This window comes from Moschus berezovskii, chromosome 2 (assembly GCF_049115385.1).
Source record: "Moschus berezovskii isolate FMDL1 chromosome 2, NW_MosBer_1.0, whole genome shotgun sequence".
NCBI classification, from domain to species: Eukaryota; Metazoa; Chordata; class Mammalia; order Artiodactyla; family Moschidae; genus Moschus; species Moschus berezovskii.
In genome coordinates this window covers 12,397,161-12,410,973 of record NC_142461.1, presented here as the reverse complement: position 1 = coordinate 12,410,973, position 13,813 = coordinate 12,397,161, and positions in this window count along the sequence as shown.

The window sequence follows — 13,813 nt, the reverse complement described above, 5'->3', positions numbered from 1 at the left end:
GGTGAAACTGGTGCTAAACAGAATGTATTAGCCAAATTTTTAGGAGCAAAATATTTACTGGCTGTTGATTGGATGTGCTAAGTCACTTCAGTCGTGTCTGACTCTTTGCGACTCCATGGACTGTAGCCCACCAGACTCCTCTGTCCATGGGATTCTCCAGGCAAGTATACTGGAATGGGTTGCCATGCCCTCCACCAGGGGATCTTCCCTACCCAGGGATTGAATTCGGGTCTCCTGTGTCTCCTGTATTGGAGGCATATTCTTTACCACTGAGCCACAGGGAGTCAATAATTTTAATAATATTTGATACTGGGTATGAGGGATCACAATAAACTGTGGAAACTTCTTAAAATATGGGACTACCAGACCACTTTACCTGCCTCCTAAGAAACCTGTATGCAGGTCAGGAAGCAACAGTTAGAACCGGACATGAAACAGCAGATTGGTTCCAAACTGGGAAAGGAGTACATTAAGGCTGTATATTGTCACCTGGCTTATTTAACTTATATGCAGAGTACATCATGTGAAATGCTGGGCTGGATGAAGCACAAGCTGGAATCAAGATTGCTGGGAGAAATATCAATAATCTCAGATATGCAGATGATACTGTCATATTGGCAGAAAACAAAGAGGAATTAAAGAGCTTTTTGATGTAAGTGAAAGAGGAGAGTTAAAAAGTCGGCTTCAAACTCAACATTCAAAAAACTAAAATCATGTCATCGAGTCCTTTCACTTCCTAGCAAATGGAAGGGGAAAAAATGGAAACAGTGACAGATTTTATTTTCTTGGGCTCTAAAATCACCGCAGACAGTGACTGCTGCCATGAAATTAAAAGGTGCTTGCTTCTTGGAAGAAAAATTATGACAGAGCTAGACAGCATATTCAAAAGCAGACACATCACTTTGCTGACAAAGATCAGGTTTTTCCAATAGTCATGTACAAATGTGAGAGTTGGACCATAAAGAAAGCTGAGTGCCAAAGACTTGATGCTTTTGAACTATGGTGCTGGAGAAGACTCTTGAGAGCCCCTTGGACAGCAAGGAGATCAAACCAGTCAATCCTAAAGGAAATCAAACCTAAGCATTCATTGGAAGGACTGACGCTGAAGCTGAACCGCCTATACTTTGGCCACCTGATGCGAAGAGCTGACTCACTGGAAAAGACCCTGATGCTGGGAAAGACTGAAGGCAGGAGAAGGAGGTGACAGAGGGTGAGATGGTTGGATGGCATCATCAACTCAATGGACACGAGTCTGAGCAAACTCCAGGAGACAGTGATGGACAGGGAAGCCTGGCATGCTGCTGTCTATGGGTCGCAAAGAGTTGGACACCACGAAGCGACTAAACAACAATGAAGGGAGGGCCCTAAAGGATGGAACCGCAGCATTCAAGTTGCAATAACCCCCCACGACATGCCCTTTATTGTTTCCAATTTAAAAAGCAGGCGAAATTGGGCTGTCAAATAGAGAAGTGGGGATAATCACTTTTTATTAACTAAGATGTATGTAACAGAATTTAATACTTGAAAGGGCCTGTATTAAACTACATTGGGCCATATTAACAGCTTTAACTGGGGAGGAGAGTGAGAGAGCCTGTGGGATTTCATTTTTTTCAATATAATTTCACTTGTGGGAGACAAAGGTTTAATTTTATTATTCATTGTGTCAGAGTGTCTATGCATAGCATGGAATTTCTTAAGACAAAGGGTACTATGATGATAGGAAATTTAGGTAAGGTTACAGTGAAAGTGAAAAGTCGCTCAGTTGTGTCCGACTCTTTGAGACCCCATGGACTATACACTCCATGGAATTCTCCAGGCCAGAATACTGGAGTGGGTATCCAGGGGATCTTCCCAACCCAGGGATCAAACCCAGGTCTCCCGAATTGCAGGTGGATTCTTTACCAGCTGAGCCACAAGGGAAGCCCAAGAATACTGGAGTGGGTAGCCTATCCCTTCTCTAGTGGATCTTCTTGATCCAGGAATCAAACCGGGGTCTCCTGCATTGCAGGTGGATTCTTTACCAACTGAGCTATCAGGGAAACCCTACAATTACAGTGAGACATGTCTATTTCTCCCTATTTGATAATTAGTTAATTTCCTAAGATTATGCTGGGGTGCCACGTTTAAATTTAGTGTGACTCCCAGGTATAACTAATTCGAGCCCAGTACCGATAAAGTGTTTTGTCAACCAGTGCATTTTAACAAATGCTAAAAATAAATAAAGAAAGAAAGTTAATTTGGAATCTAGGTTACAGAGTCACAAAGTCACTCAGCACCTCTATTATCTTTCTTTTCTGTAAATTCTTTTAGTATGTAAATATTGAATATATATTTGTTATATATAATTATTATACATGCAATTTTAGTATATAAATTTTAGAATTCCAACTAGATCGAATTATGGAATTTTGTTTTAATTTCAGTTCAGTTCAGTTCAGTCGCTCATTCGTCTCCAACTCTTTGTGACCCCATAGACTGCAGCACTCCAGGCCTCCTTATCCATCACCAACTCCCAGAGTTTACTCAAACTCATGTCCATTGAGTCGGTGATGGCATCCAACCATCTCATCCTCTGTCATCCCCTTCTCCTCCTGCCTTCAATCTTTCCCAGCATCAGGGTCTTTTCCAAGGAGTCAGTTCTTCGTATCAGGTGGCCAAAGTATTGGAGTTTCAGCTTCAGGATCAGTCCTTCCAATGAATGTTCAGGAGTGGTTTATTGAAAATCTAACATTCATATACCAAAATTTATGACACACACATATATATATACAAATATATATGAAAAAAGTGAAAATGTTAGTTGCTCAGTCGTGTCCAACTTTTTGCAACCCCATGCCCACCAAGGTCCTCTGTTCATGGAATTCTCCAGGCAAGAAAAAGAATGGGTTGCCGTTTCCTTCTCCAGGGGATCTTCCTGACCTAGGGATCGAACCTGGGTCTCCTGCATTGCAGGCAGTTTCTTTACCATCTGAGCCACTAGGGAAGCCCTAGATATATATATATAACTAGTATATTTTTATTATATGTATATTTTACATAATTATGCATAGTATGTAATTATGTATATTTATGTGTACATAAATTTTATGTATATTTTATGCATTATATTTTTGTATTATATGTATATCTTACGTTATATGTAGATTTTAATTAGCTACTTTTTTCCCTTATATCTAGCAGAGAAATCTATATCTGTTTTTTCCGTCTGTCTTAGGCTTTTAACCACATGTGCCCATGGTTTATCGTTTCTGTCTGACAATGAGCAGGAAAGAGGGGAAGAACAGGGAGGGGCCTGCAGACCTGCCTCCAGACCATTCTCTCTCTTGGTCTGAACCTATCCTTTTCTCTCCTCTCTCTCTCTCTTAAATAAAGATCTTATTTAAAAAAAAACAAAATCTGCCTTGTACCTCTAGGTATGTACTTTTTTTGTTTCCTTTTTTCTCTGTCTGTCCCTGAGCAGTTTTCCTTTTTCCCTTTTTCCTTAGGGTGTTTGCCAGCCAGGCTACAGGTGGTCCCCAGTGGCCTCTGCTGTGAGCAGTGGCCTCCCTTTCTAGGGCATCCCACTCAAGCTCAAAGGCGGTGGGGTTTACAGCCAAGTGAGGGCCAGTGCTATCAGCTTTCTTCATCAAGTTCTTTTCCTTTGCGTGTGGAACTGACTGATACTGACAAGCAGCACTTCAGAGAACACTTGCACATTGATTAGATGCTTTACAGGTCTTTTTTTTTTTTTTTTTTAACTGAACTATATAACCAGGAGGGTTGAGGGGATCCAGGATTGGATATTCCTTTCCTTTCCCTCTTGTATTAAACATTGAGCCACTGGTCTCCAGAGAGTGGCCCTCTTATATCCACCATGCGGAGCGAGGGACAAATGGCAACAACAGCAAGCAGAGGACCGCAGAGAAGCGCGCGGCCGGAACCACAAGGTTTGCAGGGCGTCACACTCCCCGAAGGAGGGCTTGCAGGGCGTCACGCTCCCCGAAGGAGGGCTTGCAGGGCGTCACGCCCCCCGAAGGAGGGTTTGCAGGGCGTCACACTCCCCGAAGGAGGAGGAGCAGGAACTCAAAAGCACCCCACAAACAGCGCTTGACGTGTAGCAAATGTTCACTCCCCCACTTCTCAAAACAAAACAAAACAAAAACAAGCGTAAACGTGGTTCTGTGAAACTCCACTGGAAAAAGGGAAATGGTTGATGGAGTGTCCCTAGGAGCACACCATGTCCTGGGCACTAGACTCACTCACTGAACGACTCAGATGACCCCACAGCTTGTAAGTCCTGACAGGGCAGCAGGTCATGGCAACAGGAGGGTGGTCACTCCTGGTCCCCTTCAGAGGGACCTCATGGGGAAATGGTAGTAGCTAATTACCTCCACACCCCCAGGTGCCCTGTCCTGAGCTCCTGAAACTCTAGCCCACTGGCCACTCGGGGAAGACTCAATTTTTGAGCTCCACAACTTTCAGTTGGGGAATCACAGCTACACCCGACAGAAACAACGAGACTCAGCCGCCATCGAGCCCCGTGCCCCGCAACAGCCGGCTGTGCCTCATCAGGCAGTGGCCTCTGTCTGCGGGGTCTGCTTAGCAAGCAGAGAGCAGCCTGAAGACATAGCATCTCCATCTAGAGTCAAACCACTCTGCTCGCTCTACCAGCTGTGTTACGATGAACCCAAGATTGAGCATCTCTTCATGGGTCTGTTGGCCAGAAAAATAACACAAACGGATCTATACACAAAACAGTTTCATGGACATAGAAACCAAAATTATGGTCACCAAAGGGGAAAAGCAGGGAGAAGGATAAATTAGGATATGGAATTAACAGATACAAACTACTATACATAAAGCAGATAAGCAACAAGGATAGGCTGTATAGCACAGGGAACTACATCCAATATCTGAAAATAACCTATAATGAAAAATAATCAATATTTACATACATATAGATATATACATACGTGTGTGTGTATATATATATACATTAAAAAATAAATGTGTTATATACATAAAACTGAATCACTCTACTATTCACCTGAAACTAACGCACTCGGGTTTTGTTTTAGCCAGGTGTGGTAAGATATGAGGACAAACAGTTGTTGTAAAGGAGGAAGTTTATAGGCGGAGATCCCTAGAAACAGGAGGCGCAGTACAGCACACAGGGCCATGTGGGGACGTATCAAGATGAGACAGCAGGCAGGAGAAGAAGCCAAGGCCCAGAGCCCATTCGGGGGCTTTAATGGGAAAGAATGGGCAAGATCAGGAAGAAATGCTGAGTTAGCTTAGGATCAGATAGTTTAAATAATTTGGGCAGCCTTGGGCAATAGGGGTGGTCCCTGGTTGCCAGTACGTGGCCTGGGGTGATTTAGGGCAGGAAGAATGTTGACATGGTATGTGAGAGTTAGATAGGGGTGCTTGGGGCTCCAGGTTGGTTGGTTTGTACATCAAAGTCATGCTCACAAGGGAGTCACTTGTTATCTCTAGGAATTAGCTAGCCCCTCCTGGAGAGAACCAGCCTCCAACGCAGAACATCAGGAAGATGGAAAATAAAAGTATACGGTCAATCTGTCAACCCACATCTCAAAACAACTTTGCATGCTTTCACTTCCTCTTTTGAATTTCTATCTCCACCATGAAGATAGGGACAGGCCCACTGTCAGATGAGGCCACATGAAACAAATGAGCCATTCCAACTGAGGCCTTGCTAAACCAGAGGCCATGCCCTAGCCAGTCCACAGCTGACTGCAGGTGCATGAGTAAACTCAACCAAGATCAAGCAGACCCACTCCATCAAGAGGAGCATCCAGCTCACCTTCACATTCCTGAGCTAAATAAATGCTCGTTACTTTAAGCCAATAATTTCAGGAGCAGTTTGTCACGCAGCATTAACTGACTAATACACCACCTCTCTCACTCAGAGCTATTGGATTTGGCAGCCTTGCAAGTGTTTACTCTACTGCCTGGATTCTTCTCAATCATCCCTTCACCAGCATCTTTGTTGCTAAGATTCCACAGGTATTTCCCTCTGCTTAGAGAAAGTGTAACTGAACTGGCAGAACTCATTTCCCCCTTTCAGGACACCCTTTATTCAGCCACTCAACACATACTTAAAATGGGCCACTGCATATGCCAGGCACAGAAGAATAGACAATGAGGAAGATAGTGATAGAACCTGCCACCAAAGAACTTATGGGAGATATGAACATCAAATAAATAAGTGCAGAAATAGTTACAGTGGAGTTAAACATAGCATTTCATCCAGAATTTGTTCCATTTAGCATTATAAAATATCCCCAACCTGCAATTAAGTTGCAGCCATGACACTCAACCAGAATGCTCCGAGCCCATCTTATGAGAGAGCAGATGTCCAGAGGGAGGGGAACTCACACCCCTCTGGGAACAGCTGTGCTCGCTCCGTAAGGGGGGACACAGCTGTAATGAAGGAATTGCAGGGTCTTGGATGATGGACTCTGGAGGGCTTTGAAGACAGACCACCAGAAGGGAAAGGTCATGTGGGCTGGGAAAGGAAGCCTCCATCAGGGTCAGCCAGACTGACCCACGGCCTCAGCTCTCCCATCCCCCCACTGGTGACCTTGGGAAACTCCTTAATCCCTCTGAGCCTCAGCTTCTGTAGCATCACCTTTGAGGGTTACATGAATATAGCGCATGTCAAAGTGTCCAGCACAGCATCGGCTCAGTTTTAAACATGAGCTGGAACCAAACGACATCCACTGTGGTGAGGAGATGTCGGATCAGGACCCAGGGCTCTGATGCCTGAGCTCTGACCCTTCTGTCTCCCTTCTGCTGTAGAAGCTAAACCCAGTGTCTCTCCCTTTGGGCTCAACAATAAGTGACTTTACACATGGTGCCTCCCTTGGCCCTCACAGCATTCAAAGGTGTTGGGATTCATCAGGGCCCCGATCCCCAGGATGACCACAGATCCACGCCAGTTCCTTTCCTGTTTCCCTCCCTCCCTCCCTCAAGATTCCACACCCATGGGACAATAGCTGAGTGGGATTTGCAGGGAATTTCTATTGGCTAGTCAGTCTCCTCGAGGACCAGTGTGCATTCCTTATAATGACATTCATTAGTCTATCTGACATCAATACTGTTCTCAGACTAATATGTTTAACTTAATGAGGCATTATTTTCAGTTAGAAAACTCCTGAAGAAGCATGTTTTTTCCTGATGAACTAAACTGATGAATAGGTTAATACAGGCTTGAAAAGCCGACCAAGAAATTGAGTCTAACCAGCTCCTTTTTCTTCTTCAGGTATAAACTGAGCTTGAATTAATTTGAGTTAAACCTGTCATTTCTTAGAGGAAGAAACAGGAAGAAAATCTCCACGCTGGCTCTGTGCATTTGTCTCCCATGTGCCTGTCATTTCCCTCCTCCCATCCCCAGCCCCAGCTGGCACGTATCTTAGGTCAGTCTTGGGTCTCCGTGGGCAAAATAGTTCCCCTCCATGAGCCACAGTGCTCCCACATTCTATGATTCTAAAGTGCCCGGTTTGAGGTAGAGTGCAGGTGCTGTCTCCAAGTTCCATAGTCCTAATTCTGTCCTCATATGGGGAAGGGCATCCAACAGGCTTGTGAGTCTGCTTACTGCCCACGTATTTTGTACTCCAAGTATTTTAACCCTTCTGCATTCCTATATAGAAAATCATTAATGAATGGCTTTAAATGCAGCCATATTCATCAACACCAAACTAATTACAAGCTTTTTAGGGACTTCTATCTCAGAGACCTTTTGATACATTGAAATGGTTTTCAACAGGTTAAGAAGGCTACTCACAGATTAAAAAAATGTTCCAGCTGGAAATGCTTTGTCAATTGTTCTATCCAAATTTCTGTATTTTATAGATGAGGAAACTGAGGCCCAGGGAGAGAGAAAGTCCTGTCAAAGTCTCTCTATGAGTTAGTGACAGAGCTGGAACCAGACCCAAGATCAACTCTTGGTCCCCAGCTGACATCCCTGTCCACTTCCATCTGCAGGTGCTGGAGAAATCAACCCAAAATATTTCCATCATGTTCCTGGGTTGAAGACCCTAAAATCAGCCCTGTTATGGTACTAGGGAGGAACAGCAATGATGCCACTCATTATTCCATTGATCATTCATGACAGCCCCTATGAAGTGATCCCCTATGTTAGTGCCATTTTAAAGATAAGAAACTTGAGGATTAGAAACACATGGCTGGTTGGTGTGAAATATGAAGTATATGCAAGTACTCTTAACTACATGCTTTTTATTTCTCAAAGATCTTCTACGTCACCTCTAGCTTCACCTTATCCTATCTACCCCAAGACCTCACCCTACCTCTCCTATGCCCAGATTTTTGCTTCTCCAGTTGGTGGGGTTTCAGGCACAGCAGTTTTTTAAATGATAAACCATCCTTCCTAGAATATCTATACCACTGGAAGTTGTGTTTTTTTTTTAATTCAAGACAGAAAAAATATATAAAGGAAAACAGTGGAAATTAACATGACATTTTTAAAGATCGTGAGCAGTCCTGAAAATGTTATGTTCTGTGATGGTTCATTTCTGTTTATGCCCTTAGAGTCCCAGAGAGCATTCCCTGCATTAAGAGGGTATTGTAGGAAAAGTTTCAAGAGCATCACCTTTAACATTAACCAGCATCCAACAGATCACCCAAACCCTCACTAACCTTGATCCCTAAACTTCAGCTGAATCATAAAAGGTGTGATCCATGAGTGCACCTAGGGAGAGCATTCCAAGTTGCAGGGACCACAGGTGTGAGGCAGGAGGTGGGAGTGTGCCTGGCATAGTGGAGGGTCAGTAAGGAGGGTCAGTCCCCATGTGGCTAGAGCAGAGTCGGGAGGAGAGATAGGAGAGGGGAGAGGAGAGAGTCACAGAACAGGGATCTTGGGTGCCAGTAAAGAACTCTTTAATCTGAGGAAGATGGGAGCCATGGAGGTTGTGAACAGAGGAAGGAAGGACCTGGTTGCAAAAGACTCTTTTTCTGGTCCATGGAGTTGAGAGCAAAGAAGGTAAAAATGGAACCAGGGAGAAAGTTGAACAGCTCCTGCAATAATCCAGACAGATATGGCTGTGACCAGGGCAAGAGCTTAAATAAATGTATTTTCCAGGGTTACAATAAGGATCCTGAATAATAATAACTAAACAAACAAGCACCCAGAAGAGTACATGGCACATCACAGGTCCTCAAGAGATGATAGCTAATATTAGCAGTAAGTGGAAAGGGCTGGTAAATCTGAAATCGAGTCTTACAGTTGCCTGACCTCATTTGAGTCCTGTACGTCCATATGGTCTCTTGGAGGAAACTGAAGAAACCAGCTCTCAGGCTGCAAAGATGAATTGCTGACAATGCAGTGCAGCTTGAAGTTCCAGGCCTTGGCCTTCCCCTCATTGGAAACAGGCTCAGATAAGTGATAAAACAGGTGGTACATTGGTAAAGAATCTGCCTGCCAATGCAGGAGATGCAGATTTGATCCCTGAGTCAGGCAGATCCCCTGGAGGAGAGCATAGCAACCCACTCCAGTATTCTTGCCTCAAGAATCCCATGGACAGAAGAGCCTGGTGGGCTACAGTCCATGGGGTCACCAAGAGTTGGACACAACTGAGTAACTAAACAACAGCAACAAGTGATAAAATGCATTTCACACGATCAACATGTGCTTGAGCGACATACATCCAGAGCCTTTTTAAGGGGAAGGTAACCTTTTAAAATAATTTGCTCTCTCCTGATTTAAAAATTAAATTCAAAGTTTGAAAGCAACTCAAATTCTCCCAAATCAAAGCTCTTCTTTTGTCATAAACATTTTTTATGGCATTTTAATTACATCAGTAGCATGCGATGTTCACATAGGCAATAGATCAAACGTGCTTGCTTTGGAGTGAAGCTGACAGCCATTTCAGATCAGAAAATGTGGCTTTGGGTGGAGTCTAAAAAGAAAATATGGTCCCAAGGCATATTAGCCTCCAACTTTTCAGAGGCATCATTCATGCTTGCTGGCTTTTGTTCTTTCTGAGAATATCAATCAGAAAATTCCCAGACGAGGTAGAACGTCTCCCTGGAGCATAGAATAGGAGCTGCATTGAGCAAAGACTTTGATTCTGAGCAGAACTAGGAGCTGGACCACAGCTGGTTGGGTGACCTTGAACCCACTGCTCCACTTCTCCAGCATCAGTTTCCCCAATGTGTAAAGCAAGGGGGTTGGGCCAGTTGGTCTCTAACAATACTTCTGAGTCTAAAATTAAAAATAAGTCAAAGTGGGCTTCCCTGATGGCTCAATGGTAAAAAATCTGCCTGCCAACGCGGAGACATGGGTTCAATTCCTGATCCAGGAAGACACTACATGCTGTTGCTCAGTCACTGAATCGGGTCTGACTCTCTGTGACATCATAGACTGCAGCACACCAGGTTCACCTGTTTTCCAGTATCTCCCAGAGTTTGCTCAAATTCATGTCCATTGAGTCAGTGATATTATCTAACCATCTCATCCTATGCCATCCCTGTCTCCTTTTGCCTTGAATTCCTCCCAGCATCAGGGTATTTTCCAATGAGTTTGTTCTTTGCATCAGGTAGCCAAAGTATGATAACTTCAGCTTCAGCATCAGTCCTTCCAATGAATATTCAAGGTTGATTTCATTTAGGATTGACTGGTTTGGTCTCCCAGAAGTCCAAGGGATTCTCAAGAGTCTTCTCCAGCACCACAATTTGAAAGCATCAGTTCTTTGGTGCTCAGCCTTCTTTATGGTCCAACTCTCACATCCATACAAGACCACTGGAAAAACCATAGCTTTGACTATATGGACCTTTGTCAGCAAAGTGATGTCTCTGCTTTTCAACATGCTGACTAGGTTTGTCATAGCTTTCCTTCCAAGGAGTAAGAGTCTTTTAATTTCGTGGCTGCAATCTCCATCCACAGGGATTTTGGAGCCCAAGAAAATAAAATCTGTCACTGCTTCCACTTTTTCCCCTTCCTTTTGCCGTGGAAGTGATGGGACCAGATGTCATGATCTTAGATCTTTAATGCTGAGTTTCAAGTCAGCTTTTTCCCACATGCCTTAGAGCAACTAATCCCATTTGTCACAGCTATTGAGCCTGTGCGTGCACCTGCAGCAAGAGAGTAGCCCCCGCTCTCTGCAACTATAGAAAAACCCTCACAGCAAAGATGACCCAGCACAGATAAAATAAATAAATAAAATTATTTTTTAAATGATTGGCTTGATCTTGATTTCTTCTAAAAAAATAAGTCAGAGCAAAACTGAGATAAAGGAAGGTGAGTGAGCAGGTAGTGGAAAGGAGAGAAGTGGAATCCTGAAGGGCGATGCACAGAACCAAAGTAAGGGAAATGCCACCCCTTGTGATAATGAGACGACCAACCCCGGGATGGATGAGGCAGCAGGATTTGTTAAACCCTTCACCTCCATCGTCTCACTCAATCCTCCCCATACTCCCAGGAGGCTGGTCTTTTTATCCCCACTTCATGATGGTGGCATCTGAGACTCAGAAAGGTGACGGGACTGGCCTGAGGTCACACTGCTGGAGAATCAGAGGGGAAAATGGAGGGAAAAGTGGGTTTAGTTGGCTGCAGCCCCCAGAGGGGGTCACAGAGGTGAGACTCCCCAGGTGTTCCAGCTCTAACTCCAGGGCTCCTTCCATCAGTCTCTGGATTCATAACAGCCTACTGGACACCTCCTTCTGGATGCACTGCTGGCAATTCCACGTGTTTTAATCACCAAAATCAGGGCTGTCATCTTCCAGTCACACAGCTGGACATGAATGCATTGGAATTTGAGCCCACATCTGACTGATTTTTAAAGTCCAGGTACTTTTTATCCTGTAACAGCACCATCCTCAGTAAATCAAATGCCAAGTTCTATGATTTCTCTCCATGTGAAATTGCCTCCATCCATTTCTTCCTCTCCAATCTGACAACTCATCTTTGAGTCATAGCATTAAAAAAAAAAAAAAAAGCCCATTCAATATCTTAGACACTACTCTGTGAACAGTGCAAGGGCAGGTTTATCAAAGACCCCCAGTGCTCACCAGGAGGCCTGACCCATGGGCCAGTTATCCCAGGAGGTAGGTCAGGATGCCTGGGAACCCTGTCTCCCAACAGAATACCCAGGGTGGGAAAGACAACCAGGATGGGTGAGGTCCAGGCAATGTCACCCAGAGTGGCTTGAGAATACGTCCACAGGACCAGTGTTGTAAGGAGTCAACAGCAGAACCAAGAAGGGGAAAGACCTTCACTGAAGCCCCAGGGAGAGGCAAGCCTGGAAGGGAACACGGAGTAGCTGGGCCAAGGGGCCTGAGACGTGACCAGGTGAGGTCATGGGGAGGGTGAGTGGTTCAAGGGCAAGTCTGTGGGGAAAGAATGGGCCCCACACACTGCTGTGAGAATGCAAATTGTAATAACCACTTAGGAAAACTACATGACAGTATCTCCAATGACTGAACATATAACATATAGTCATAGATGCTTTCTTGGAAGGAAAGCTATGACAAACCTGGACAGTATACTAAAAAGCAAAGACATCACTTTGCCGACAAAGGTCCATATAGTCAAAGCTATGATCTTTCCAGTAGTCATGTACAAATGTGAGGGTTGGACCATAAAGAAGGCTGAGCACCAAAGACTTGATGCTTTTGAACTGTGATGCCAGAGATGACTCTTGAGAATCCCGTGCATTGCAAAGAGATCAAACCAGTCAATCCTAAAGAAAATCAACCCTGAATATTCATTGGAAGGACTGATGCTGAAGCTGAAGGTCCAATACTTTGGCCACATGATGCAAACAGCCAACTCACTGGAAACGACCTTGATGCTGGGAAAGATTGATGGCAGGAGAAGAGGGCGGCAGAAGATGAGACTGCTGGACAGCACCACTGAGTCAACGGAAATGAGCTTGAGCAAACTCTGGGAAATAGTGAGGGTCAGGGAGGCCTGGCACGCTGCAGTCCATTGGGGTCACAAAGGATTAGACATGACTTAGCAACTGAACAACAATAGCAAATACACATATACTATGTAGATATGTATCAATATATGTGTATATTGTTATGAAACAGTTATGAAATAATTATATGAAATAGTTCATGAAATCCAGAAATTTCACTCTTAAGTGTCCACCCAGCAGAAATTCGTCTATGTATTCCCAAAAAGACACATGCAAGAATTTCATAGCAGTACTGTTCGTAATAGCGCAAATCTAGGCGGTACTCAATCTTGCCTAGAGTTAGATGGGTAAATAAACAGTTGCATATTCATACAGTATACAAATACCACACATCAACATGAGTGAATGATGAGCAACTCAGAACATAGGAACACGGATAAACCACACAAACATAATGTTGAACAAAACCAACAAAAGAGTCATAAAGGCACAAGACAGTGCAAATCCATTTAGATGAAGTTCTGGGACAGGCAAAGGCAATTCCCAGTCTAGGATTGGAGGGATAGTAACAGGCTGGGCTACTGGTAACATTCTCTTGCTTGACCTGGTGCTTGTCTCACAAGTATATTTAATTTCTGAAAATTCTTCTGGCCATTCATACACTTACGATTTGAGGAGTTTGCTCTACCTAAATTTTACATTGCATTATCCTATAATTAAAAGTTGGCTTTAAAAAAATATAAGCCCCTGTGCTTCCCTGGTGGCTCAGTGGTAAAGAAACTGCCTGACAAAGCAAGAGACACAGGTTTGATCCATGGTCTGGGAAAATCCCACATGCCACGGAGCAACAAAACCCGTGGGTCAAAGCTATTGAGCCTGTGCTCTGGAGCCCAGGAACCACAACAACTAAAGCCTGCTTGCCCTAGAGCCTG